The 25,916-nt window shown below is 48.5% G+C and overlaps 1 pseudogene; it reads right to left on the reverse strand.

Moving 5' to 3' along the window:
- Positions 1 to 2,603: 2,603 nt before the first annotated feature.
- On the reverse strand, positions 2,604 to 25,782 carry LOC147985563 (uncharacterized; annotated as a pseudogene).
- Between the last annotated feature and the right edge of the window lie 134 nt (positions 25,783 to 25,916).

A 25,916-nucleotide genomic window follows, 5' to 3' on the forward strand; every position in this document is an offset into this window, starting at 1 on the left:
GAAGCTGCAAACACATGACTTTCTTACCCCCGTAGATTTGGTCCCCGTACGAGCAGGGATGACGTCCTTCAAGGGCGGGGCTCAAGCGGAGAACTTCTCCAATCCGTCCAGGGGAGAATGAGTATGCTTCGTCCCCTTCTTGTTAAGAGGTGTCGGATTTCCGATCCATCCCTTCCTCCGATGTCTGCTGGAGTATTATGGCCTCCAACTGCATAGTCTCACTCCCGCCTCTATCCTTCATATTGCGGGTTATGTCGCTCTATGCGAGCTATTCCTGGGCTACGAGGCCCATTTCGATTTATGGAGAAGATTGTTCTGCCTTGTCCCTCGTAATCAAGGCGGGTCAATTTTTGAAGTGGGAGGAGCCGAAGTGTGGCGCATCACCGGGACCGGATACTTGTCCGGCACGCCGAAGAAAGCTTCCGAAGAGTGGCCTTCTGAATGGTTTTACATTGACGACGTCGCTCTTCCCGACCCTGTCCGTATGGGCCTCCCCAAGTTTTCAAGTGCTCCATTGAAGAAACGCCATAGCTGGCGTCCTCAGAGCCTCAAGGAAGAGGATAGTGCAGAGATCAGCCTGCTGCTGGGCAAGATTAGGATGCTTGCCCAGTCCGGATTGTCAATAGTCAAGGTAATGGCGATCTCCATAATGCGGGTGGTCCAGACACTCCAATACAGAGGGCTGCCCATGTGGCATTATAACGGGGAAGACGATGCTTCACGATACGGTCAGAAGGGCCCAAAGACCCCCGCCGCTCTGGTCAAAATATTGGCCGAACTGTATAAAGGGGAGAAAGAGGAGTTCACCCATCTCCAATATCGAGATGGATGTTCCATGTATAATCCTCCTAGATGGGTAAGCTCTAACTCCACTATTTTACTCATGTCCCTGAATCATTCTTGACAGGCAGTATCTTATCCGCTTATAACAGGAATGGCGAAAGGTTGTCGAGGGGATCCACGACCCTGCCCCTCAGCCGAAGAATCGCAACCGGGATCTTGACCCTGGATATGAGGAAGATCCGGACATATTTGTGGAGCTCGAGGATGGAATATTCTATCAGATGAGCTATGACGGTACAGATGTACCCATCATCTCCGATTACCCTGGTCTCCTTCCTGCTTCACATGTAAGTAATCCGGCGATACCTTGTCCAAGAGAGTTTTCCCATTCCTCCTCACCCACCACACTATCCTGTGCTCAAAAGGGGAGGCGTTCGGCGCGCCATGCTGCCTCGGGGGCATCTCCAACGAGAGCGGCCTCCACACCGGGCAAGCCTTTGAAGAGGAAGGCAAACGAAGATATGGTCGAGCCTTCATCAAAGAGGTATGGATTTGCAAATATGCACCTTGGCAGTCACATCCAACTGTGACCTTTCCGTTTACCTTGTATCAGGAAAAAGGTGTGCCGGACTATATCCGGGGGACCGGCCGGTCATACCTCTTGCAGCCAGGATCCAGTTCCTGTCGTAAAAACAGGGGCTAATGCGGGGGTGACGCCGGACTGTCCTCCAGCCGAGGATTCAGATGATGTATCCATCACCAACTCGGAAGTGGAGAGCGTCATGAATCATCGGCGCCGCAAGGCCGTTTTACAAGACCTCAGTTTTTCAAAAGAGGCATTTAACGCCTTCAGCTCGGCTGATGCATATATTCGAGCTGCTCGAGATGGGCTTAACAGAGCCACAAAGCAGCATTTAAAAGATGCGCGGGTAAGTTTACTTTGTTTGAATATGATAACCATATGCCAGTAACCCCCGAGACTTGAATCAGTTGGTACAAATGATTTAAGGATCGTTGTATAACCAGGTTCTTACAGAGAAGAACGACCTGCTAGCCAAAGAGCTGGAAAAGTGCTGGACATAGCTAACTGCTGCTACCGCCAAACTGGAAAAGCTCAAGAAGGCGTCCTCTGGTAATATTTCCCTCCATCGAGAAACAATGATTATATGCCAGCTGTGCAGATAATGCTGCTTGTCTCATAACAGGGTCGTCGGACCAACTAGAAGAGAAACTGAAGACCGCTCAAACAAACGAGAAAGAGGCGAAAAGACTGCACGCCGCAGGTGAGCGCATTCTGACCCGAGTCAGAGAGGAGAAAAACAGACTCCAGGATTCCAACATCCAGCTGGGCGAGGAACTGAAAGATGTGCGGGCCCAACTGGCCGACTCCGTGAAGGAGAATAAAAGGCTCCGAGGCGGCATATTCAGTATGCGGCCGGACTTACCTTATAATAGTTCGAAGATGGAAGGTACTGACAAAGTTATGTTTGCAGGTATGCTGACAGGCCGTCCCGAAGAGGAGGTGTCCGGATCGTCGAATGATCTGCTGCAGGGGCTATCGCAAATGCATGAACAAGCTCGATAGGCAATGCGGAGTGTTGCTAAGGCCTTATGGCCATCCGCCTCCCCTCCAGGAAGTATGGAGGAGCTTGTAGAGCTATTCAAGGGAGCGCGGCGACGTATCTGATTATGGAAGATATCGGCCTACTAGGAGGGTGCGCGAGAGGCCTGGGCCATGGTGAAGACACGGTATACCAAGCTTGATCCGAATCACATGGCTCGGGTCGGACCTTTAGGGTCAGATGGGAAAGAAGTGCCTGTTAATTTGGTATATGACCAAGTAACAGTAGCTGCGAAATATTCCCAACAGGATTGTAAGTTAGATAGCCTGTTGGATGGTATAGAGGAGGAAATTTATGAGTCTAAGTGACTATGTACTTTCCTTGACATATGTAAATTCTAGCTGAATGGTAAAATGATTGTCATGGCAGACCTTTTCACTTCAACCTCGGGACCCGAAGGTGCAGAGTGTTTCCGAATACCCATGCAGCCGAATAGACCGGGGAATGCATGGAAACCAGGCGTAGGGGTCATAGTTGCTTGAACGGACAAGTTGTATTCAGCTAGTTATGTTATATTACGTTAAAGTTGTAAGAAACATCTTCCAGAGAGAATAGTTCCGTTAAGGGTTCCTTTCCCTGGGTGTGCATGCATTACAGTGCATGTCCGAATTGTGATTGAAAAAATCGCAGTATATATATATATATATATATATATATATCTTCTGGGGGTTCGCAATGGAGCAAATGCAAAAACATCTTTAATCCACCGACCAAATATTCCCTTAAGAACGCTAGCTTTGGGCTTCACCCAGTCCGAGGCACACATCCGGATGACCCAGCAGTAACAATCGCAGAGGTGCTCCCTTTATGCCCTAGCCGAACTAACGAGAACGTAGGGCATAAGCACAGGAGCCAGGCAACCTAGCTTGGCCAAAACTTAAGTCATATCGATGCATATAATGACGAAGAAAAGGTACATATGGGAAAAACGCATATGTGATGGGCTTGATGCTCGGATAATAATAACAAGCTTCTGTACAAGAAGCCCCCAGGTATGATGGACATACATATTCGAAAGCATATGTGTGCGTCAGGGGTGCGCGGTCTAACCGCACGAAAGCTTTAAGGCTAAAGAGAAAAACGAAAAGAGAGAAAGACGAAAAAATGTATTATGGAAACAGCAGGGGAAGGAGACGAACAAAGAGTTCGGCGCTTAGGCATAGAATCTTCGGAGTCTGGCCGTGTTCTAGGGGTTCGGCTCGAGGCGATTAACTGACGCATCACGCAGGCGGTACGCTCCTCCGGTGAGAACCTCGTCGATGATGAAGGGACCCTCCCATTTGGGCTTGAGTTTGTCCTTTTTTTCTTCGCAAGCGTAGAACAAGTTCGCCAATGTTATAAGTCTTGGCCTGTACCTCTATGCTTTGATATCTGCGGGCTTGTTGTTTATAAAATGCGGAACGGGCTTTTGCAACGTCACGCTCCTCCTCCAGGACGTCTAGGCTGTCCTGCCGATTGAGCTCAGCCTCTCTCTCTTTGTACATGCGCACCCGAGGTGAGTCATGTATAATGTCGCAAGGTAGCACAACCTATGCGCCGTACACCATGAAAAAAGGTGTGTATCCGGTAGTGCGATTGGGCGTGGTCCGTAGCCCCCAGAGTACGGAGTCAAGCTCCTCAACCTAGTGTGTGTCTGATTCCTTCAAAGAGAGCACTAGTCTGGGCTTGATGCCGCTCATAATAAGACCATTGACTCATTTGACTTGACCGTTTGTTTGCGGATGATAGATAGAGGTGTAATCTAGTTTAATGCCCAGATTAGCACACCAGGTTTTCACCTCACTGGCTGTGAAATTGGAGCCGTTATCGGTGATGATGCTATGTGGAATGCCAGAATGGTGTACAATACCGGATATTAATTTTATCACTGTCCCGTACTCGACCATTTTAACTAGTTTGGCCTCTATCCACTTAGTGAATTTATCCACCATAACCAACAGATATTTTTTCTTATGGCTTCCTCCTTTAAGGGATCCAACCATATCTAGTCCCCAGACCGCAAAAGGCCAAGTGTTGGGGATTGTTTGTAGGGTGATACGTCTCCAACGTATCTATAATTTTTGATTGTTCCATGCTATTATATATTCTGTTATGGATGTTTAATGGGCTTCTTTATACACTTCTCTATTATTTTTGGGACTAACCTATTAACCGGAGGCCCAACCCAAATTGCTGTTTTTTGCCTATTTCAGTGTTTCACAGAAAATAAATATCAAACGGAATGAAACCTTCGGGAGCGTAATTTTTGGAACAAACGTGATCCAGAGGACTTGAAGTGGACGTCAAGCAACCAACGAGGAAGCCACGAGGCAGGGGGCGCCCTCCACCCTCGTGGGCCCCTCATGGCTCCACCGACCTACTTCTTCCTCCTATATATACCTACGTACCCTGAAAACATCAGAGGGCACCACGAAAACCTAATTCCACCGCCACAACCTTCTGTACCCGTGAGATCCCATCTTGGGGCCTTTTCCGGCGCTCCGCCGGAGGGGGCATTGATCACGGAGGGCTTCTACATCAACACCATAGCCTCTCCGATGATGTGTGAGTAGTTTACCTCAGACCTTCGGGTCCATAGTTATTAGCTAGATGACTTCTTCTCTCTCTTTGGATCTCAATACAAAGTTCTCCTCGATATTCTTGGAGATCTATTCGATATAATCTTCTTTTGCGGTGTGTTTGTCGAGATCCGATGAATTGTGGGTTTATGATCAAGATTATCTATGAACAATATTTGAATCTTCTCTGAATTCTTTTATGTATGACTGGTTATATTTGCAAGTCTCTTCGAATTATCAGTTTGGTTTGGCCTACTAGATTGATCTTTCTTGCAATGGGAGAAGTGCTTAACTTTGGGTTCAATCTTGCGGTGCTCGATCCCAGTGACAGTAGGGGAAACGTCACGTATTGTATTGTTGCCATCGAGGATAAAAAGATGGGGTTTATATCATATTGCATGAGTTTATCCCTCTACATCATGTCATCTTGCTTAAAGCATTACTCCGTTCTTATGAACTTAATACTCTAGATGCATGCTGGATATCGGTCGATGTGTGGAGTAATAGTAGTAGATGCAGGCAGGAGTCAGTCTACTTGTCACGGACGTGATGCCTATATACATGATCATACCTAGATATTCTCATAACTATGCTCAATTCTATCAATTGCTTGACAGTAATTTGTTCACCCACCGTAATACTTATGCTATCTTGAGAGAAGCCACTAGTGAAACCTATGGCCCCGGGGTCTATTCTCCATCATACAAGTTTCCAATCTATTTTATTTTGCAATCTTTACTTTCAACTTCTATAATAAAAATACCAAAAATACTTATCTTATTATTATTATCTATATCAGATCTCACTCTTGCAAGTGGCCGTGAAGGGATTGACAACCCCTTTATCGCGTTGGTTGCAGGGTTCTTATTTGTTTATGTAGGTACGAGGTGACTCGCGCGTGGTCTCCTACTGGATTGATACCTTGGTTCTAAAAAACCGAGGGAAATACTTACGCTGCTTTGCTGCATCACCCTTTCCTCTTCAAGGGAAAACCAATGCATGCTTAAGAGGTAGCATAGGGCGGTGGGGTGCATATGGCTTTGGTTGGCGAAGAGTTGGCATCCGACGCAACGTTGGACAAGGTCCTGTGCATCTGCTCAGGCCGTCGGGCAATAAAACCGTGTACGGAAGGCCTTGCTAACAAGGGCCCGAGCTGCGGCGTGGTGCCCGCCGAGACCGGCGTGAATCTCAGCCAGGAGCTGCCGCCCCTCCTCCCCGGAGATACATCTTTGAAGGACTCCGGTAGCGCTTTTCTTATAGAGCTCTCCGTCGTGAACCTTGTAAGCCTTCAAAAGCCGGACAATGCAGCGGGCCTCATTCTGATCCTCAGGAAGTTCCTTCCTATTAAGGTAGGCCAGGAAGGGTTCGGTCCATGGGGCAATGACTGCCATAATGAGATGGGCCGACAGTGTTATTTCGGTGGCTAAGCCTCCGATGATGTTAGTGGGTTCGGAATCTGGGGTTGTGTTCGGATCCGGACTGGTGTTACTGCTCTCCCCCTGCCACACTACGGATGGCTTAAAAAGCCTTTCAAGAAAGATATTGGGTGGGATGAGGTCACGCTTGGCGCCGATACGAGCAAGAACGTCCGTCGCTTGATTACTTTCTCGGGCCATGTGATGGAACTCGAGCCCCTCGAACTAAGCCGACATTTTTAGGACAGCATTATGATAAGCTGCCATCTTCGATCTTTGGCATCGAAGTCCCCATTTGTTTGAGATATTGCAAGGTTTGAGTCCCCGCGCACTTCCAGGCGCTGTATGCCCATGGAGACAGCCATCCGGAGACCATGCAATAAGGCCTCGTATTCGGCTGCGTTGTTGGAGTCTGTGTATAGTATTTGGAGGAAGTACTGAACAACGTCTCCAGTGGGGGACATTACAACGACGCCCGCTCCTAGCCCTGCCAGCATTTTGGAGCCATCGAAATACATAACCCAATTGGAATATGTGCCATACTCTTTAGGGAGTTCGACCTCTGTCCATTCGGCGATGAATTCATCCAGTACTTGGGATTTAATAGCTCGACGTGGTTTGTATGTAATATCAAATGGGAGGAGCTCAATGGCCCATTTGGCAATCCGGCCCATGGCATCGCGGTTGTTTATTATGTCGTTGAGTGGTACTTTGGAAGCCACCATGATCAAACACTCCTGGAAGTAGTGTCGTAGCTTTCGGGATGCCATGAAGACCGCATATGCTATCTTTTGATAATGGGGATACCGGGATTTGCATGGTGTAAGGACAGTGGATACGTAGTATACCGGCTTCTGAAGCGGGAATTTGTGTCTGTCCTGTTCTCGTTCAACGATGAGCACGGCGCTCACCACTTGATGTGTTGCCGATATGTATAGCAGCATGGGTTCATCGACGTTTGGCGCGGCCAGGATTGGGTTGCTCGCTAGGAGTGTTTTTATTTCTTCCAGTCCGGCTGTTGCCACGTCCGTCCACTCGAAGTGATCGGTTCGCTGCAGAAGGCGATAGAGTGGCAATGCCTTTTCTCCCAATATGGAGATAAAGCGGCTTAGAGCTGCCACGCAACCCGCAAGTTTTTGGACTTGTTTAAGGTCTGTTGGCGTAGCCAACTGTGACAGAGCTCGGATTTTGGCTGGATTTGGTTCAATTCCTCTATTGGAGACGATGAGGCCCAGCAGCTTTCCTGCGGGGACGCCAAAACCACACTTTTCTGGATTGATCTTAATGTCATATGCACGGAGGTTGTCAAATGTGAGGCGTAGGTCGTCTATTAGTGTTTCGATGTGCCTTGTCTTGATTACGACGTCGTCCATATAGGCTTCAACTGTCTTTCCAATCTGTTTCCCTAGGCATGTTTGGATCATGCATTGGTAGGTGGCACCTGCGTTCTTGGGCCCGAAGGGCATGGTGTTGAAGCAGAATGGCCCATATGGGGTGATGAATGTTGTTGTAGCTTGGTCGGGCTCCTTCATTTTGATTTGATGGTATCCGGAATATTAGTCGAGGAAACACAATGAGTCGTGTCTTGTGGTAGCATCAATGATTTGATCAATGCGGGGGAGGGGGAAGGGATCCTTAGGGCAAGCCTTATTGAGGTCTTTAAAATCGACGCACAGGCGCCAGGATTTATCCTTCTTTGGTACCATCACGAGGTTTGCCAGCCAGTCCGGATGTTTTATCTCTCTAATGAATTCGAACTCAATTAGCTTGGCTAGCTCCTCTCCCATGGCTTGAAGTTTGGGTTCGGAAAAGCGCCACAGTGTTTGTTTGACCGGTTTGTATCCCTTTAATATGTTGAGGTTGTGTTTGGCCAGCTTGCGCGAGATTCCTGGCATGTCAGAAGGGTGCCAGGCGAATATATCCCAGTTTTCACGAAGAAAATCCCTTAGCGTAGCGTCGACCGTTGGGTCTAGTTGTTCCCCAATAGATGCTGTCTTTTTGGGGTCCGTTGGATGGACCTGGAATTTGACTATTTCTTCCGCTGGCTTGAAGGAGGTGGATTGGGGCGTTTGTCTAAGATCACATCGTCCCTGTCCACCGTTGAGCGCAGTGTGGTTAATTCTTCGGCCGCGAGGGCTTCAGATAATGCCTCAAGGGCTGGCGGTGATATTGTCCTTGAGAACAAGGCGAGTCATCGATCCTGTCATCGACGTCACAGTGGAACTCTCAGTGAAAGCACCAATGTCGGTGTCAAAACCAGCGGATCTCGGGTAGGGAGTCCCGAACTGTGCGTCTAGGATCGATGGTAATAGGAGACGAGGGACACAATGTTTTACCCAGGTTCGGGCCTGCTACGTCTTGAGCTTGCGTTGGTTTTCCCTGAAGAGGAAGGGATGATGCAGCAGAGTAGCGTAAGTATTTCCCTCAGTTTTTGAGAACCAAGGTATCAATCCAGTAGGAGCCCACGCTCAAGTCCCTCGTACCTACACAAAGCGATAGCTACTCGCAACCAACGCGATTAGGGGTTGTCAAGCCCTTCACGGTCACTTATGAGAGTGAGATCTGATAGATATAATATTTTTGGTATTTTTGGTATAAAGATGCAAAGTAAAAAGTAAAGGCAAAGTAAAAAGCAAAGCAAGATTGAAGTAATGGAGATTGATATGATGAGAATAGACCCGGGGGCCATAGGTTTCACTAGTGGCTTCTCTCAAGAGCATAAGTATTTTACGGTGGGTGAACAAATTACTGTTGAGCAATTGACAGAATTGAGCATAGTTATGAGAATATCTAGGCATGATTATGTATATAGGCATCACGTCCATGACAAGTAGATTGAAACGATTCTGCATCTACTACTATTACTCCACTCATCGACCGCTATCCAACATGCATCTAGAGTATTAAGTTAAAAACAGAGTAACTCCTTAAGCAAGATGACATGATGTAGAGAGATAAATTCATGCAATATGAAATAAACCCCATCTTGTTATCCTCGATGACAACGATACAATACGTGCCTTGCTGCCCCTTCTGTCACTGGGTAAGGACACCGCAAGATCGAACCCAAAGCTAAGCACTTCTCCCATGGCAAGAACTACCAATCTAGTTGGCCAAACCAAACGGATAATTCGAATAGACTTGCAAAGATAACCAATCATACATAAAAGAATTCAGAGAAGATTCAAATATTATTCATAGATAGACTTGATCATAAACCCACAATTCATCGGTCTCAACAAACACACCGCAAAAAGAAGATTACATCGAATAGATCTCCACAAGAGAGGGGGAGAACTTTGTATTGAGATTCAAAGAGAGAGAAGAAGCCATCTAGCTACTAACTATGGACCCGAAGGTCTGAGGTAAACTACTCACACTTCATCGGAGAGGCTATGATGATGTAGAAGCCCTCCGTGATGACGGCCCTCTTCCGGTGGAGCTCCGGAACAGGCCCCGAGATGGGATTTCGTGGATACAGAAAGTTGCGGCGGTGGAATTAGGTTTTTGGCTCCTGTTCTGATAGTTTGGGGGTACGTGGGTATATATAGGAGGAAGAAGTATGCCGGAGGAGCAACGAGGGGCCCACGAGGCAGGGGGGCGCGCCCTAGGGGGGCGCGCCCCCACCCTCATGACTGCCTCTTTTGTTCCTTGGAGCAGGGTCCAAGTCTCCTGGATCACGTTCGGTGAGAAAATCACGTTCCCGAAGATTTTATTCCGTTTGGACTCCGTTTGGTATTCCGTTTATCTGAAACACTGAAATAGGCAAAAAACAGCAATTCTGGGCTGGGCCTCCGGTTAGTAGGTTAGTCCCAAAAATAATATAAAAGTGGAAAATAAAGCCCAATATAGTACAAAACAGTAGATAATATAGCATGGAGCAATCAAAAATTATAGATACGTTGGAGACGTATCAGGGCCCTCTCTATGGAGGTAATACCCTACGTCCTGCTTGATTGATCTTGATGAATATGAGTATTACAAGGGTTGATCTACCACGAGATCATTATGACTAAACCCTAAAAGTCTAGTCTGGCTATGATAATGATTGTCCCCCCTCCGGACTAAGTCCTCCGGTTTATATAGACACCGGGGGGATCTAGGGTTACATAAGGTCGGTTACAAAGAAAGGAATCTACTTATTCGATCGCCAAGCTTGCCTTCCACACCAAAGAGATTCCCATCCGGACAAGGGTGCAGTCTTTGGTCTTCGCGTCTTCACAGCCCATCAGTCCGGCCCATGGCTAACAGGCCGGACGCCCGAGGACCCCTTAGTCCAGGACTCCCTCAGGGAGTGCAAGCCGCGCTCACGGACGTCTACGCGATAGAGCCAGTCGCCCCAAAATTTAATCCATGGTCATCATGCCCGATCATTTTTGATCGCCGGGATCATCCGACCAGTACTCGTCATGGTGGTCCTGGACCCAATAATTGATGGGTTCCACCTGACGCGAGTCCTGATGGACGGCGGCAGCAGCCTCAACTTGCTCTATCATGATACAATGCGCAAAATGGGCATTAACCCATCACGGATCAAGCCCACAAAGACTACCTTTAAGGGAGTCATACCGGGCGTAGAGGCCCGCTGCACGGGCTCAATCACACTAGAGGTTGTCTTCAGATCTCTGAACAACTTCCGAAGTGAGTAGTTAATCTTTGATATCGTCCCCTTTCGCAGTGGCTACCATGCACTGCTCGGGCGAACCGCATTTGCTCGATTCAATGCGGTGCCACACTACGCTTATCTCAAGCTCAAGATTCCCGGACCACGCGGTGTCATAACAGTAAATGGAAACATGGAACGCTCCCTCCGCACCGAGGAGCACACCGCTGTCTTAGCGGCAGAGGTACAAGGCGGCCTTTTCAAGCAGAACCTCAATTCGGCGGCCGATCCCCCGGACATTGTCAAGAGAGTCCGAACCATTCTGCAGAAGGACAGCTCGGCTCGTCAAGAGCTCGACTAGCAATTTGGCCTCCGTCCCAGTCCTGACCAAGTGGCGGCAATTGTACCGTGCGTACATAATTACGCACTAAAAGTACCATGGACACGGATGGAGGCATAATCAGCTTGTGATCCGCAATACTGCTCGACCACCCCGGACACACATAATTCCAATATTTCCTTTTTTCCTTTTTATTTTTCTCTTTTTCAAAGGCCTTTTCTGGCGGCTTGACCATCGATTCTTTTCGAAGGCTAAAAACACCAAGGCGACAAGAAGCATGGACGTAATGGGGAATCTTTAGGTGGTTTCTTCAACGATCCCTTTTACCTGTTCTCAGGACCCACGCGCAGCTCTCCCTTGGTTAAGGCATAGTAAATAGCCTTCTGCTTATGGCATTATTTGTATAAATGCACTTTAACACACCAATGAAATCATCATAGAAACAGTTTGCGGCCCAATTTTACGGCCCTAGCTCACCACTTATTCTTCTTTTGTTTCCTTTTTGTCTTTTCTTTTCTGGTAACTTTATCAGATAACACCCGTACACTCTGGTGCGTTTCAATTTGCCAGGGGCTTCATAGCGCCCCACAACATGGCAACAAAAGTCTGAACACTTTTACAGTACAATTCGGCACCCTGAATTTAGCACTATATGCATTGGCTCCGAATCATGTCTTTGGTCAATAGTTGGGTTGCCCGGCTCCTGTGCTTACTACCTTACGTTCCACTATATCGGCTAGGGTGGTAAAGGGATAACTACTGTGATTGTGCCCTGGTTTACCCAAGTGAGCACCTCAGAAGAGAAAGCCAAAAACTGACTGTCATGATGCGGCGAGAGCCGGTCAGCTCTTCGTAGGTCTCAAATCCTTAGAGATTTTTTTCCGCATTATGCGAGGGATCGGTACTTACCCGATCAAGTGTTTACAACTTCCTAGTCCGTATACTAGGAGCTGCGCCTATATTTCTATTGTCAAACTCCTATGGCTAAGTGAGGGTGCTAAAGCTGCATAGTCTGATTGCCTGGTTCGTCGCACTAAACACCTCCTTCAAGGACCAAACAATTGGATCAAGAGTGTTTAGATTATATCCCGAACACCCCCGTATTTCCTACGTGGGGGCAGAAGCCGATGACTGGCCAACTCTCTGATTTCACATAACACGGTCGCACAGTGTCAGGACCCCGATTCCAAGTCACATCGATCTAGCCGGTAACACCTCATATCACTTTGCGGCCTCACGCACGGTATCCCACGGGTGTCGCCTTACCATGGCCCAGGACCGTTTGCGCCTTTTGGCTCACGTATATGATAGTGTCGCTAGCATCCATATGACAGAGAACCCGGGCCGACATGGCTAGTCGTGAACCCAAAGTGGCACAGACCTATGGAGACAGGCATACATGAATCACATCGAACATGTCGGTCATCAGCGAGTGATTCCGGGCTGTAGCACTGGGCTAACAGGACTCCGGGAAACCCGGGCTGTAGCAGGCTAGGCAGGACTCCGGATATCACCGCGTGAAATTTCCCCGAAGGGACAGACATAGGAACGAAGTGAAACACATGCCGTCCAGTCAAGTGTCCTGAGCAGTAGTGCTGGGCTAGCAGGACTCCGGTGAACCGGGCTGTAGCGGACTACTATGGCTCGAGGAATACTAGACTACATTTCCCCATAAGAAGGGCTGCCAAGGATAAACAACTAGATTGTCGGATCCCACTCATACCAAGCATTTCAATCATACACACAATATGCCCGATATGAGTACATACAACATGGCATCACAACAAAACTCTACAACTCAAGTACTTTATTTAAAGGCTCCAGAGAGCCATACATAACACGTTCATACAGATAGGGGTCACATGACCCGACACTCAAGTCATACAATCATACAAGCACATGCGGAAGCAACTAGTCTGAGAACAGACTCTAGAAAGAAGAAGGCTTCTCGAAGCCTGTCTAACTACGTAGGGCCCTCCATGGCCAAGATCACCACCTGGGTGGCTAGTCACTCGTCGACGTCAAGGTCTACGTAGAACCCATCGGAGGGGGCGGTGTTGTCGTCTGAAAACAGTAATTAAGCAACCATGAGTACAAAGGTACTCAGCAAGTCTTACATCAGAACCTACTATATATGCTTATTCTCAAGAAGGTGGTGGGGTTAATGCAGCAAGCCAGCTTTGACTCCTGGCTAAGCTATCCTACGGAACTTCACCAGTAAAATAGTTTTCGCACACGAGTCCACTACTAACCAACACAATACTCCACCGGGGATCCTCCCTCATCATCCTACGAGAGGGCCATCCTCGGTACTCACACTTATCTTGAGTCTTTTAGTAGTATCCATTAACTTGTCTATGAACTGTATAGGCAACCAAGTAGTCCTTTACCGCGGACGCGGCTATTCGAATAGTTTTATACTCTGCAGGGGTGTACTTCTTCATACACGCTTTCACCACTTATCGCCGCTTACACGACATGTACTCGGCAACCTTCAAGCGGAAGCCCAGCGGGGGTGTCGGCCACGGCCTACCTAAACACTTAAGTCTCTAGTCCAGGTTTATCGCCTATCCAGGTTCCATCCGCAGGGAGTCCGGCCGAGGTTTCCACATACGGCCCCGAACGATGTGAACAGGGTCCCGAGACGCCTAACGGGCGCCCGGCATACCCGGCCACGGTGTATCTACCGCAACATAGCCCACCCCTAGGGTCAGCGCTACGCACGGCCGCCAACACATAACCTACAAACACCAGAAACTATTTGCAACTCCTGGACAGAGTACTAGGGTGATTAAGAAGCCGAGAGGGTCCATTGGTTTCGGGCCCAATGTACGGTAGTAACTGCATCTTAAATCACACATACAGATCTCAGTTCTTAGGGACGGCCTCAATGAAACAACCCACCATGTACTCCTACATGGCCTCTCATCGATACCTTTACCAAAACATGTTCAACACATCCCTCACATTACCGACATAAGCATTTCACTCTAGCCCATCACCCAGATGAACCAGACCTGACACAACTCTAAGCATAGCAGGCATAGCAAGGTAGGAATCACATACATGGCTCAATCAACTCCTACACATGCTAGTGGGTTTCATCTAGTTACTGTGGCAATGACAAGTCATGCAGAGGATAAGGGTTCAACTACTGTAGCACACAGCAGATTGAAACGCGTTGTCTTAATGCAGTAATCAAGAGCAGAAGCGAGAACATGGGTTGTATCGGAATGATCAATTGTTGCTTGCCTGATGGAGTGGTAGTGGGATACTGCCCTTCAGTTGGATACTCGTGAATATCCTCGGAGGCAGAACCTACCATGAAGAACACATCGGAACACAATCAACACATGACGATATGCAACAATATGATGCATGCTATGACATGGCAATATGAATGTGTCTTGGCCTAATGCAAGTTATAATAGAAAGGAATGAACTCATTTGAATCAAAGATTCAAATATTAGCTCATTAAACATGGCCTTAATAGTGCATTTCCTTATTCTTCTTAAACAGCAAGGTAAAGTTGTTTTGTCATGCATGAAACCATTACAGATGGATAGATTGAATTTTTCTGATCATTTTTCATATATAAATCTTTGCATTTGGAGCTATGGTTGATTTTCTATGATTTTTAGAAGTTTTGACTATTTTCTGGAATTTCTTGAATAAAAATAAATCCAGAAAATGCATTACTGCGTCAGCATTGCGTCATGCTGACCTCAGCAGGTCAAAGGCGCCAGCCCAGGTCAAACCTGACTGGTGGGCCCCTTCTGTCAGCCTCTCAGCTAATTAACAGGGTTAGATTAACACTAATTAGCTGTCAGTGGGCCCTGTGCCCACATGTCAATGACTGATTAATTAAAATTAATTAAAACTAATCCTAATTTAGTTAGCAGACCGGCCCCACCTGTCATAGACTCAGGGGGGTCTACCTGGGCCCACCCAGGGGTCAAACTGGGTCAAACTCGCCGGCGTTGAGCCGCCGGCGAGGCCGAGACGGCGGAGGGCTTCGGATTTGGTCCTCCGGTGACCAAATCGACGACGGAGATGTGCTGCGCGTAGCTGGGGCTCGTGCGCATCTAGTGGGGCAAGTGGGAGGAGCTCGGGTGGAGCGAGCTCGCCGGAATCGAGCTCGTGGCGGCGGCCAGAGTTCGGACGGGGTGGGTTTCGAGCTACGGTGCACGGGAGGAAGAGCTGGTGGTGGCTACGGGCTCCTGGTGCTGCACTGAGCACAACGGCGAGCTTGGCCTCGAGCCACTGTGGCTCTAGCCACGATGGTGCCATGGTCGGTGCCGGGGAGCTCTCGGGTGCGGTGGGAATGGCGGCTACGGAGGCCAAACGAGCACGGGAGCTAGGGGGAAAGGAAGAGGAGCTCACAGCGGAGTCAGAGAGGGGGTCAGCGAGCTCGGGGAGGTCCTGAGGCCGGTGAATCGAACGACGGCGTCCGGTGGTCGTGGACGGGGAAGAAGGGCACCACGTCGTCTTGGGGTCTTCCGAGCTTGCGTGAGTCGACGGAGAGGTCCAGGGTGACGAGGCGGAGCGATTGGGCTCGTCGGAGGGGCGAGGGAGTGGCTGTGGTGGCAGCTACGACGATCGGCGACGAGGTACGCGCTCGGCCATCGCGGGAGAGAGTGAGGGAGACGAGGGGGAGAGTGAGAGAGGATGAGAGGGGGACGTGGGGGTCGCGTCGCACTCCTGGACGTCTCCAGGACGTCGGCAGAAGCAGGAGGTGGCCGGCGCGTGGCCGGCGCGCGGCGAGCACGCGCCCCTGCCTCCTGGCACGAGGAGGACGACTACTGGCGAAGCCAGTAGGCTGGGCCGAGCCAGGTGGGCTGGCCAGCTCAGATAAGGCCCAGGTGGGCTTCCCTCTCTCTTTTCTTTTTATTTGTTTATGTTTTTCTATTTAACTGCAACTGTTGGGCTTTATTAAAAATACTAAAACGTTTCCAAAAATCCTGAAAATAATTGTGGGCTCTGTTTAGAATATTTCCAACAGCAAACATTTATTTCCAGAATTATTTGAGCATTTAATTTATATTATAGCATTTAAATGCCCAAATTCAAATACTTATGATTTAATTCAATGACCTTCTGTTGACCTAGAAAATTGTGCACCAATTTTGCCAGAGGTTTTAACCCAAGACAAAGAGGGTGAACTTTTTAGAAGGGCATTTTAGGTTCATTGAAAATAATTTTAGTAAACCCTAGTTGTTTCCAGGGGGTGTTGGGGGGTTTTTGCCTTCCCCATTTCAAATTTAAGAGAAATTTAAACATGATGCACACTCTAATGCTTGAACTAGCTAGGGTGTGACAAGTCACCCCCACTCAAAAGAATCTCGTCCCGAGATTTAGGATCCTCTGGAAAGAAGGTGGGGTACTCGAGTCGAAGACGATCCTCTCTTTCCCAAGTGGCTTCTTTCTCGGAATGGTGTGACCATTGAACCTTGAGAAACTTGATATTCTGACGTCGAGTGGTACGCTCGGCTTGATCAAGGATACGAACGGGATATTCCCGATATGAGAGGTTATCTTGTAGATCAAGCGTTTCGTGGTCCACTCCACGGATGGGATCCGTGAAGCAACGCCTGAGTTGAGAAACGTGGAAGACATCGTGAACTCTGGAAAGATGCGGAGGTAGTTCCAATTGGTAAGCAACTTCTCCTCGTTTGGCAAGAATGCGAAAGGGTCCAATGTAACGAGGGGCCAATTTGCCTTTGATACCGAAACGATGGGTTCCCTTTAACGGAGTAACCCAAAGGTAAGCCTTCTCGTCGACTTCATAAGTCATAGGCTTATGTTTATGATCATATTGACTCTTTTGATGAGATTGAGCTGTTTTCAATTTCTCACGAATAACGCGAACCTGCTCTTCTACTTCCTGAATCATATCCGGGCCAAAGAGTTGTCTTTCCTCAGTTTCTGACCAGTTAAGAGGCGTTCGACATTTTCGTCCATAGAGGACTTCGAAAGGAGCCTTGCCCAAGCTGGCTTGATAACTATTGTTATAAGCAAACTCTGCGAATGGGAGGCAATTCTCCCAACCCATTCCGAACGAGATGACAGAGGCTCGGAGCATATCTTCCAGAATTTGATTGACTCGCTCTACTTGACCGCTTGATTGAGGATGGAAGGCGGTACTAAAAGAGAGACGAGTTCCCATAGCATTTTGGAAACTTACCCAAAATCGAGAGGTGAAGAGACTCCCACGGTCTGAATTAATTTCCAATGGAACACCATGAAGAGACACTATTCGGGAGATGTATAAATCGGCTAGCTGGCTAGCGGTGAGACTCTCTCGAATAGGTAGAAAGTGGGCTACTTTGGAAAGACGGTCGATCACGACGAAGATGGTATTATTCCCTCTCTTGGTCCTGGGAAACCCAGTGATGAAATCCATACTGATTTTATCCCATTTCCATTCAAGAATAGCCAAAGGTTGAAGGGTGCCAGCAGGCCATTGATGCTCTGCTTTAACACGACGACAAACGTCGCAATTTGCAATGTAATGAGCGATTTCTCTCTTCATCCTAGTCCACCAAAACCTCTGGCGTAGGTCTTGATACATTTTAGTACTACCGGGATGAATGGTGAGAGGGGATTCATGAGCTTCCTTAAGGATCAGCCACCTCAGGTTTCGTGCCTTTGGAACCACTAGGCGATTCCCAAAGTATACGACACCTTGATCATCAATGGAGAAACAATTCGCGACTCCTTTCTTAATGTTTCTCTTAATACGGGAGATTCCCGGATCTACCTTCTGTGCCTTGATGATCTGATCCGTAAGGGTAGGTTTCGCCACCAGGGTGGATAGGAATCCTCGAGGAACAATGTGAAGATTAAGCTTACGGAATTCCTCATGGAGAAGTGGTTGACTTTGTTGTAACATCAGGTTGTTACAATAGGACTTACGGCTTAGCGCATCAGCCATGACATTGGCTTTGCCCGGGGTGTAAGTTATTCCTAAGTCGTAATCCGAGATCAACTCAACCCAACGTCTTTGCCTGAGATTCAAGTCTGGTTGGGTGAAGATATATTTCAAACTTTGGTGATCGGTGAAGATCTCGCAACGATTACCGAGAAGGTAATGTCGCCAAGTTTTAAGTGCATGGACTACAGCTGCAAGCTCTAGATCATGTGTGGGATAATTTTCCTCATGTGGGTGTAATTGCCGTGAAGCATAGGCGATTACCTGACGATCTTGCATGAGTATGCAACCTAGTCCTTGTCGCGAGGCGTCGCAATAGATAATAAAGTCCTTGGAGAAATCTGGTGGTACCAGTACAGGAGCAGATGTCAGGCGTCTTTTCAGTTCCTGAAAGTTGAACTTGCACTGTGGAGTCCACTCGAACTTTTTATCTTTCTTGAGGAGTTCAGTTAGAGGTTTAGCAACCTTGGAGAAATTCTCGACGAAGCGGCGGCAATAGCTTTCTAAGCCAAGGAAGCTTTGAACTTGCTTGACCGTCTCAGGTGGAGTCCAATCAAGGACGGCTTGAACTCGCTCGGGATTGACAGCAATACCCTTACCAGAGATTACATGGCCTAGATAGGTCACTTCTGGCAACCAAAATTCACACTTGGAGAATTTGGCATAAAGGCGATGCTCTCGAAGTTTCATCAATACCAGCGTTAGATGTTTGGCATGTTCCTCTTCATTCTTGGAGTAGATGAGTATGTCGTCGAGGTATACTACAACGAATTTATCCAAGTACTCCATGAAAACCGAGTTCATTAACCGCGAGAAGGTGGCTGGGGCATTGGTTAAACCGAAGGACATGACGGTGTACTCGTATTGGCCATAACGAGTAACAAAGGCCGTTTTGGGCATGTCCCCGTTTCTGATTTTGATTTGATGGTAGCCCAACCTCAAATCCATCTTGGAAAAGACTGAGGATCCAGCGAGCTGATCATACAGATCGTTAATCCTCGGAAGCGGGTATTTGTTCTTGATGGTGACCAGGTTGATAGGGCGGTAATCCACAACCATTCGATCCGTTCCATCCTTCTTCTTAACGAAGAGGACGGGGCAAGCCCAAGGAGAGGAACTAGGATGGATGAAACCCTTTTTCAAGGACTCATCGAGTTGGTTCTTAAGTTCGGCTAGTTCTAAGGGTGCCATCTTGTAGGGTCTTCTAGAAATTGGAACGGTTCCTGGAACAAGGTCTATCACAAACTCGACATCCCTGTCAGGTGGAACACCTGGCAATTCTTCTGGAAAGACATCCGGAAAGTCTCGGACTACCGAAACATCCTCAAGGTCTGGAAGGGGATTGGCATTTAAGGAGTAAAGTTGGCGCTTGGCCACTCGAGTTAAGACATTGACTGTCTTGCCCGATGGGTGAGTAAGTTGAACGGTTCTAGTGGCACAATCGATCTTAGCATAATGAGCTGACATCCAGTCCATACCTAAGATGACGTTTATGTCCGAGGACTTGAGAGCTATTAAGGATGCAAGGAAGACAAGTCTATCGACAAGGATTTCGTTCCCATGGCTTACTCTAGAAGTTTGCCATCTAGAGCCAGGAGTTTGAATTTCCATGGTAGAGGGCATGTCACAGAATGTCGTGTTGTGCAATCGAGCATAGTTCTCGGATATGAATGAATGAGATGCTCCAGTATCGAAAAGAACAGATGCCGGATGGCAGTTAACAAGGAGCGTACCAAGGACGACGTTGGGATCCTCATGAGCCTCCTCGGCTGAAACATAGTTGACATGGCCACGTGCAGTGGTGGCCGGCTTGGTGTAGAATGTTTTTCCCGCGGGCTTACCGCGGCCAACGGACTTTCCAGTTTGATTGGGGTTGTTGTTCTGGGGACACTCTCGGCTATAGTGACCCGGCTCTCCACACTTAAAGCATGTCACCACATTGGGGCGTGGAGCAGCATTAGCAGCGGGGCCACCATAGGGCTTGGGCGGTGCAAATTGCTGGTTGGGACGAGGCGTCTCAAAGGATGGCCTCGGGATGAACCTGGGTGGCAGTGTCGTGCTTGGGATCCACACCCGGCGCTTCTGAGCTCCAGAGCCGGATGAAGAGCCAAAGTCACGGGAGTGCTTGCGTGAAGCGTCATAATCAGTCTGGCCTGTCTCACTGATGGCTTTATTGACCAACTTCTGAAAGGAGGTGCACTCGTGCAGACGAAGATCGCGGCAAAGCTTAGGGCTAAGTCCCTTGCGGAATCTTGCTTGCTTCTTAGCGTCAGTAGATACCTCTTCGGGAGCATAGCGTGCCAGATTTCCAAATTCACGACTATAAGCATCCACAGTTAGTCTTCCTTGGGTGAAGTTGCAGAACTCCTCCCTCTTGTGATCCATGAGACCTTCCAGAATGTGATGCTCGCGGAAAGCCTCATTGAACTCAGCCCAAGTAGTAACTTGGCCGACCGGGCGCATAGCTTCGAAGTTTTCCCACCAAAGGCTAGCAGGGCCTTCGAGGTGATAGGCAGCAAAGGTAACCTTGTCGGCTTCGGCTATGTTGGCAGAACGTAGCTTGTGAGTGATGCTGCGAAGCCAGTCATTCGCGTCGAGGGGTTCGACGGAATGGTTAAACTTTGGTGGGTACAGCTTGATAAAGTCATTGATTGACACCAAGTCATTTCGTGGGTGGCGTGCAGTGTTCTGCTCAATCCGCTCCAGCAGGCGGTTAGTCTCACGCTTGTTTCTTTCCGCCTCCAGCATTACTTCGGCCAGAGAAGGCGGGTGAGGCAGATTTTCACCTCTAGCTGCACTGGCTTCCCCCTGCTCCGAGGCAGCAGGGTTGCTGCGGGTGTTGACCATCCTAGGAGAAAACAAGACAATGGTTTAGATAAGGATGGCTCAAACTTAGCAAGGAAGTGCAGAATGTAATGGATAACACGGAATGCAGAGATGTTCATCTGTATGTCATGGTAATATAAAACTGCCATATATATACCAACGGTCATACACATCATACATAGTTTAGTACAAGCCCAGGCTACAGTACAACTATGATGAAAGACATTACATCTCACCGGAGGCATTCCAAGCTCCTATACATTATTTGTCTACACCTCCGGAGTTGACTACACACTAAGTCGTATTCCACAAGTCACGCAGGACAGTGGAGATACAACTACTACAATACTGGTGATACTACTACTAACTCAGACAGCTCCGTAGTAGTTCTCATAGAAGTCACCTCCATAGCCTGGAAGTTCAACGTGACCATCCGGAAACAAACGGTCCTGAGGAGCCTGTGGACCATAGGGGCTAGGATGAGGTCTTGGACCAACAAACGGTGGCCTGCGGGGGCCACGGGGTGGGGTGATGCCTCCCACATCACGCCAATCCACCATGTCTGGCAGAGCTGATCTCATAGGATACAGATCCCTGGTATCCATACATCCATCTTGCACCGCAGGTGCAAACCGAGTCAATGTGGCCCAATGATCAGCACGGGTATTGAAAAGCTCCAGCCTCAAGGCCCGATTCTCTCGGTCCTTATCTTCGAGCATCTCGGCAGTGGTACGAGTTAATGAGTCCTCCTGAGTGGAGTCAGCATAGATAGCCTGAAGATACCCTTGCTCTCCCGGAAGTGAAGCTGGCATGTGACGGAAGTCGGTGTTCCGAAGCAGGCCAGTCCGGACTCGCAAGATGGTCATCATGGAATAGGCAGCATCCTGCACAGCCATCTCAACAGTAACCCCGAGTCCATAGGAACAGTGAAGGGGCTCGGTAGATCCAGGATAAGAAGGAAATATCCTGACGGTGTAGAGATATTGGCTTTGATTAAAGTCGCGGAACTGCTCTTCGACGGTGTATTCGGGATACCAACGGTAGCCCGTCTCAATCATTACCCAGACTAACATAGCAGTATGACCGGGCACGTCGAGGCACCGGGTCAGGCGAACCACTTGGTTTTGAACATGGTTGGCCATCTGAAAGCACGACCACAATGCAAAGACATCAGAATTTTTGGAGAAAATTGGACAGCATAACAGCTGTAAATGCTCAGAAAAAGATTTGAGACATCCATAACAGTTCGCAATACCACTCAACAACATCATATCAAGGTTCTGATCCAATTAGCAACGTACTAAGAATAGTAGAAACTGAACTGGGACTTGTAACAACAATCCTATAAGCTACTACGGATTAGTAACACGTGAACCTGATAGAAGGAGAGAGCCTAGTCCTTAACCCACGTTGAATGAGAAGAGAATGACTCAGATCAGAGGCATAGGGTAAAGGAGTAAAAGAGCCTTACGTTCCCTCCCATAATCAATTCCCCTACATATAACTAAAGCATTTCTAGACTCGACATCGACCAGTTTGGCTCAACAAACCTACAAGCAGTCTGGCTCTGATACCAACGCTGTCAGGACCCCGATTCCAAGTCACATCGATCTAGCCGGTAACACCTCATATCACTTTGCGGCCTCACGCACGGTATCCCACGGGTGTCGCCTTACCATGGCCCGGGACCATTTGCGCCTTTTGGCTCACGTATATGATAGTGTCGCTAGCATCCATATGACAGAGAACCCGGGCCGACATGCCTAGTCGTGAACCCAAAGCGGCACAGACCTATGGAGACAGGCATACATGAATCACATCGAACATGTCGGTCATCAGCGAGTGATTCCGGGCTGTAGCACTGGGCTAACAGGACTCCGGGAAACCCGGGCTGTAGCAGGCTAGGCAGGACTCCGGATATCACCGCGTGACATTTCCCCGAAGGGACAGACATAGGAACAAAGTGAAACACATGCCGTCCAGTCAAGTGTCCTGAGCAGTAGTGCTGGGCTAGCAGGACTCCGGTGAACCGGGCTGTAGCGGACTACTATGGCTCGAGGAACACTAGACTACATTTCCCCATAAGAAGGGCTGCCAAGTATAAACGACTAGATTGTCGGATCCCACTCATACCAAGCATTTCAATCATACACACAATATGCCCGATATGAGTACATACAACATGGCATCACAACAAAACTCTACAACTCAAGTACTTTATTTAAAGGCTCCAGAGAGCCATACATAACACGTTCATACAGATAGGGGTCACATGACCCGACACTCAAGTCATACAATCATACAAGCACATGCGGAAGCAACTAGTCTGAGAACAGACTCTAGAAAGAAGAAGGCTTCTCGAAGCCTGTCTAACTACGTAGGGCCCTCCATGGCCAGGATCACCACCTGGGTGGCTAGTCACTCGTCAACGTCAAGGTCTACATAGAACCCATCGGAGGGGGCGGTGTTGTCGTCTGAAAACAGTAATTAAGCATCCATCAGTACAAAGGTACTCAGCAAGTCTTACCTCAGAACCTACTATATATGCTTATTCTCAAGAAGGTGGTGGGGTTAATGCAGCAAGCCAGCTTTGACTCCTGGCTAAGCTATCCTACGGAACTTCACCAGTAAAATAGTTTTCGCACACGAGTCCACTACTCACCAACACAATACTCCACCGGGGATCCTCCCTCGTCATCCTACGAGAGGGCCATCCTCGGTACTCACACTTATCTTGAGTCTTTTAGTAGTATCCATTAACTTGTCTATGAACTGTATAGGCAACCAAGTAGTCCTTTACCGCGGACGCGGCTATTCGAATAGTTTTATACCCTGCAGGGGTGTACTTCTTCATACACGCTTTCACCACTTACCGTCACTTACACGACATGTACTCGGAAACCTTCAAGCGGAAGCCCAACGAGGGTGTCGGCCACGGCCTACCTAAACACTTAAGTCTCTAGTCCAGGTTTATCACCTATCCAGGTTCCATCCGCAGGGAGTCCGGCCGAGGTTTCCACATACGGCCCCGAACGATGTGAACAGGGTCCCGAGACGCCTAACGGGCGCCCGGCATACCCGGCCACGGTGTATCTACCGCAACATAGCCCACCCCTAGGGTCAGCGCTACGCACGGCTGCCAACACATAACCTACAAACACCAGAAACTATTTGCAACTCCTGGACAGAGTACTAGGGTGATTAAGAAGCCGAGAGGGTCCATTGGTTTCGGGCCCAATGTACGGTAGTAACTGCATCTTAAATCACACATACAGATCTCAGTTCTTAGGGACGGCCTTAATGAAACAACCCACCATGTACTCCTACATGGCCTCTCATCGATACCTTTACCAAAACATGTTCAACACATCCCTCACATTACCGACATAAGCATTTCACTCTAGCCCATCACCCAGATGAACCAGACCTGACACAACTCTAAGCATAGCAGGCATAGCAAGGTAGGAATCACATACATGGCTCAATCAACTCCTACACATGCTAGTGGGTTTCATCTAGTTACTGTGGCAATGACAGGTCATGCAGAGGATAAGGGTTCAACTACCGTAGCACACAGCAGATTGAAACGCGTTGTCTTAATGCAGTAATCAAGAGCAGAAGCGAGAACATGGGTTGTATCGGAATGATCAATGGTTGCTTGCCTGATGGAGTGGTAGTGGGATACTGCCCTTCAGTTGGATACTCGTGAATATCCTCGGAGGCAGAACCTACCACGAAGAACACAACAGAACACAATCAACACATGACGATATGCAACAATATGATGCATGCTATGACATGGCAATATGAATGTGTCTTGGCATAATGCAAGTTATAATAGAAAGGAATGAACTCATTTGAATCAAAGATTCAAATATTAGCTCATTAAACATGGCCTTAATAGTGCATTTCCTTATTCTTCTTAAACAGCAAGGTAAACTTGTTTTGTCATGCATGAAACCATTACAGATGGATAGATTGAATTTTTCTAATCATTTTTCATATATAAATCTTTGCATTTGGAGCTATGGTTGATTTTCTACGATTTTTAGAAGTTTTGACTATTTTCTGGAATTTCTTGAATAAAAATAAATCCAGAAAATGCATTACTGCGTGAGCATTGCGTCATGCTGACCTCAGCAGGTCAAAGGCGCCAGCCCAGGTCAAACCTGACTGGTGGGCCCCTTCTGTCAGCCTCTCAGCTAATTAACAGGGTTAGATTAACACTAATTAGCTGTCGGTGGGCCCTGGGCCCACATATCAGTGACTGATTAATTAAAATTACTTAAAACTAATCCTAATTTAGTTAGTAGACCGGCCCCACCTGTCATAGACTCAGGGGGGGTCTACCTGGGCCCACCCAGGGGTCAAACTGGGTCAAACTCGCCGGCGTTGAGCCGCCGGCGAGGCCGAGACGGCGGAGGGCTCCGGATTTGGTCCTCCGGTGACCAAATCGACGGCGGAGACGTGCTGCGCGTAGCTGGGGCTCGTGCGCATCTAGTGGGGCAAGTGGGAGGAGCTGGGGTGGAGCTCGCTCGCCGAAATCGAGCTCGTGGCGGCGGCCGGAGTTCGGATGGGGTGGGTTTCGACGCTACGGTGCACGGGAGGAAGAGCTGGTGGTGGCTACGGGCTCCTGGTGCTGCACTGAGCACAACGGCGAGCTTGGCCTCGAGCCACTGTGGCTCTAGCCACGACGGCGCCATTGTCGGTGGCGGGGAGCTCTCGGGTGCGGTGGGAATGGCGGCTACGGAGGCCAAACGAGCACGGGAGCTAGGGGGAAAGGAAGAGGAGCTCACAGCGGAGTCGGAGAGGGGGTCAGCGAGCTCGGGGAGGTCCT

This window comes from Triticum urartu, chromosome 2A (genome assembly GCF_056163025.1).
Source record: "Triticum urartu cultivar PI428250 chromosome 2A, HENAU_Tu73, whole genome shotgun sequence".
In the NCBI taxonomy this organism is placed as follows: domain Eukaryota; kingdom Viridiplantae; phylum Streptophyta; class Magnoliopsida; order Poales; family Poaceae; genus Triticum; species Triticum urartu.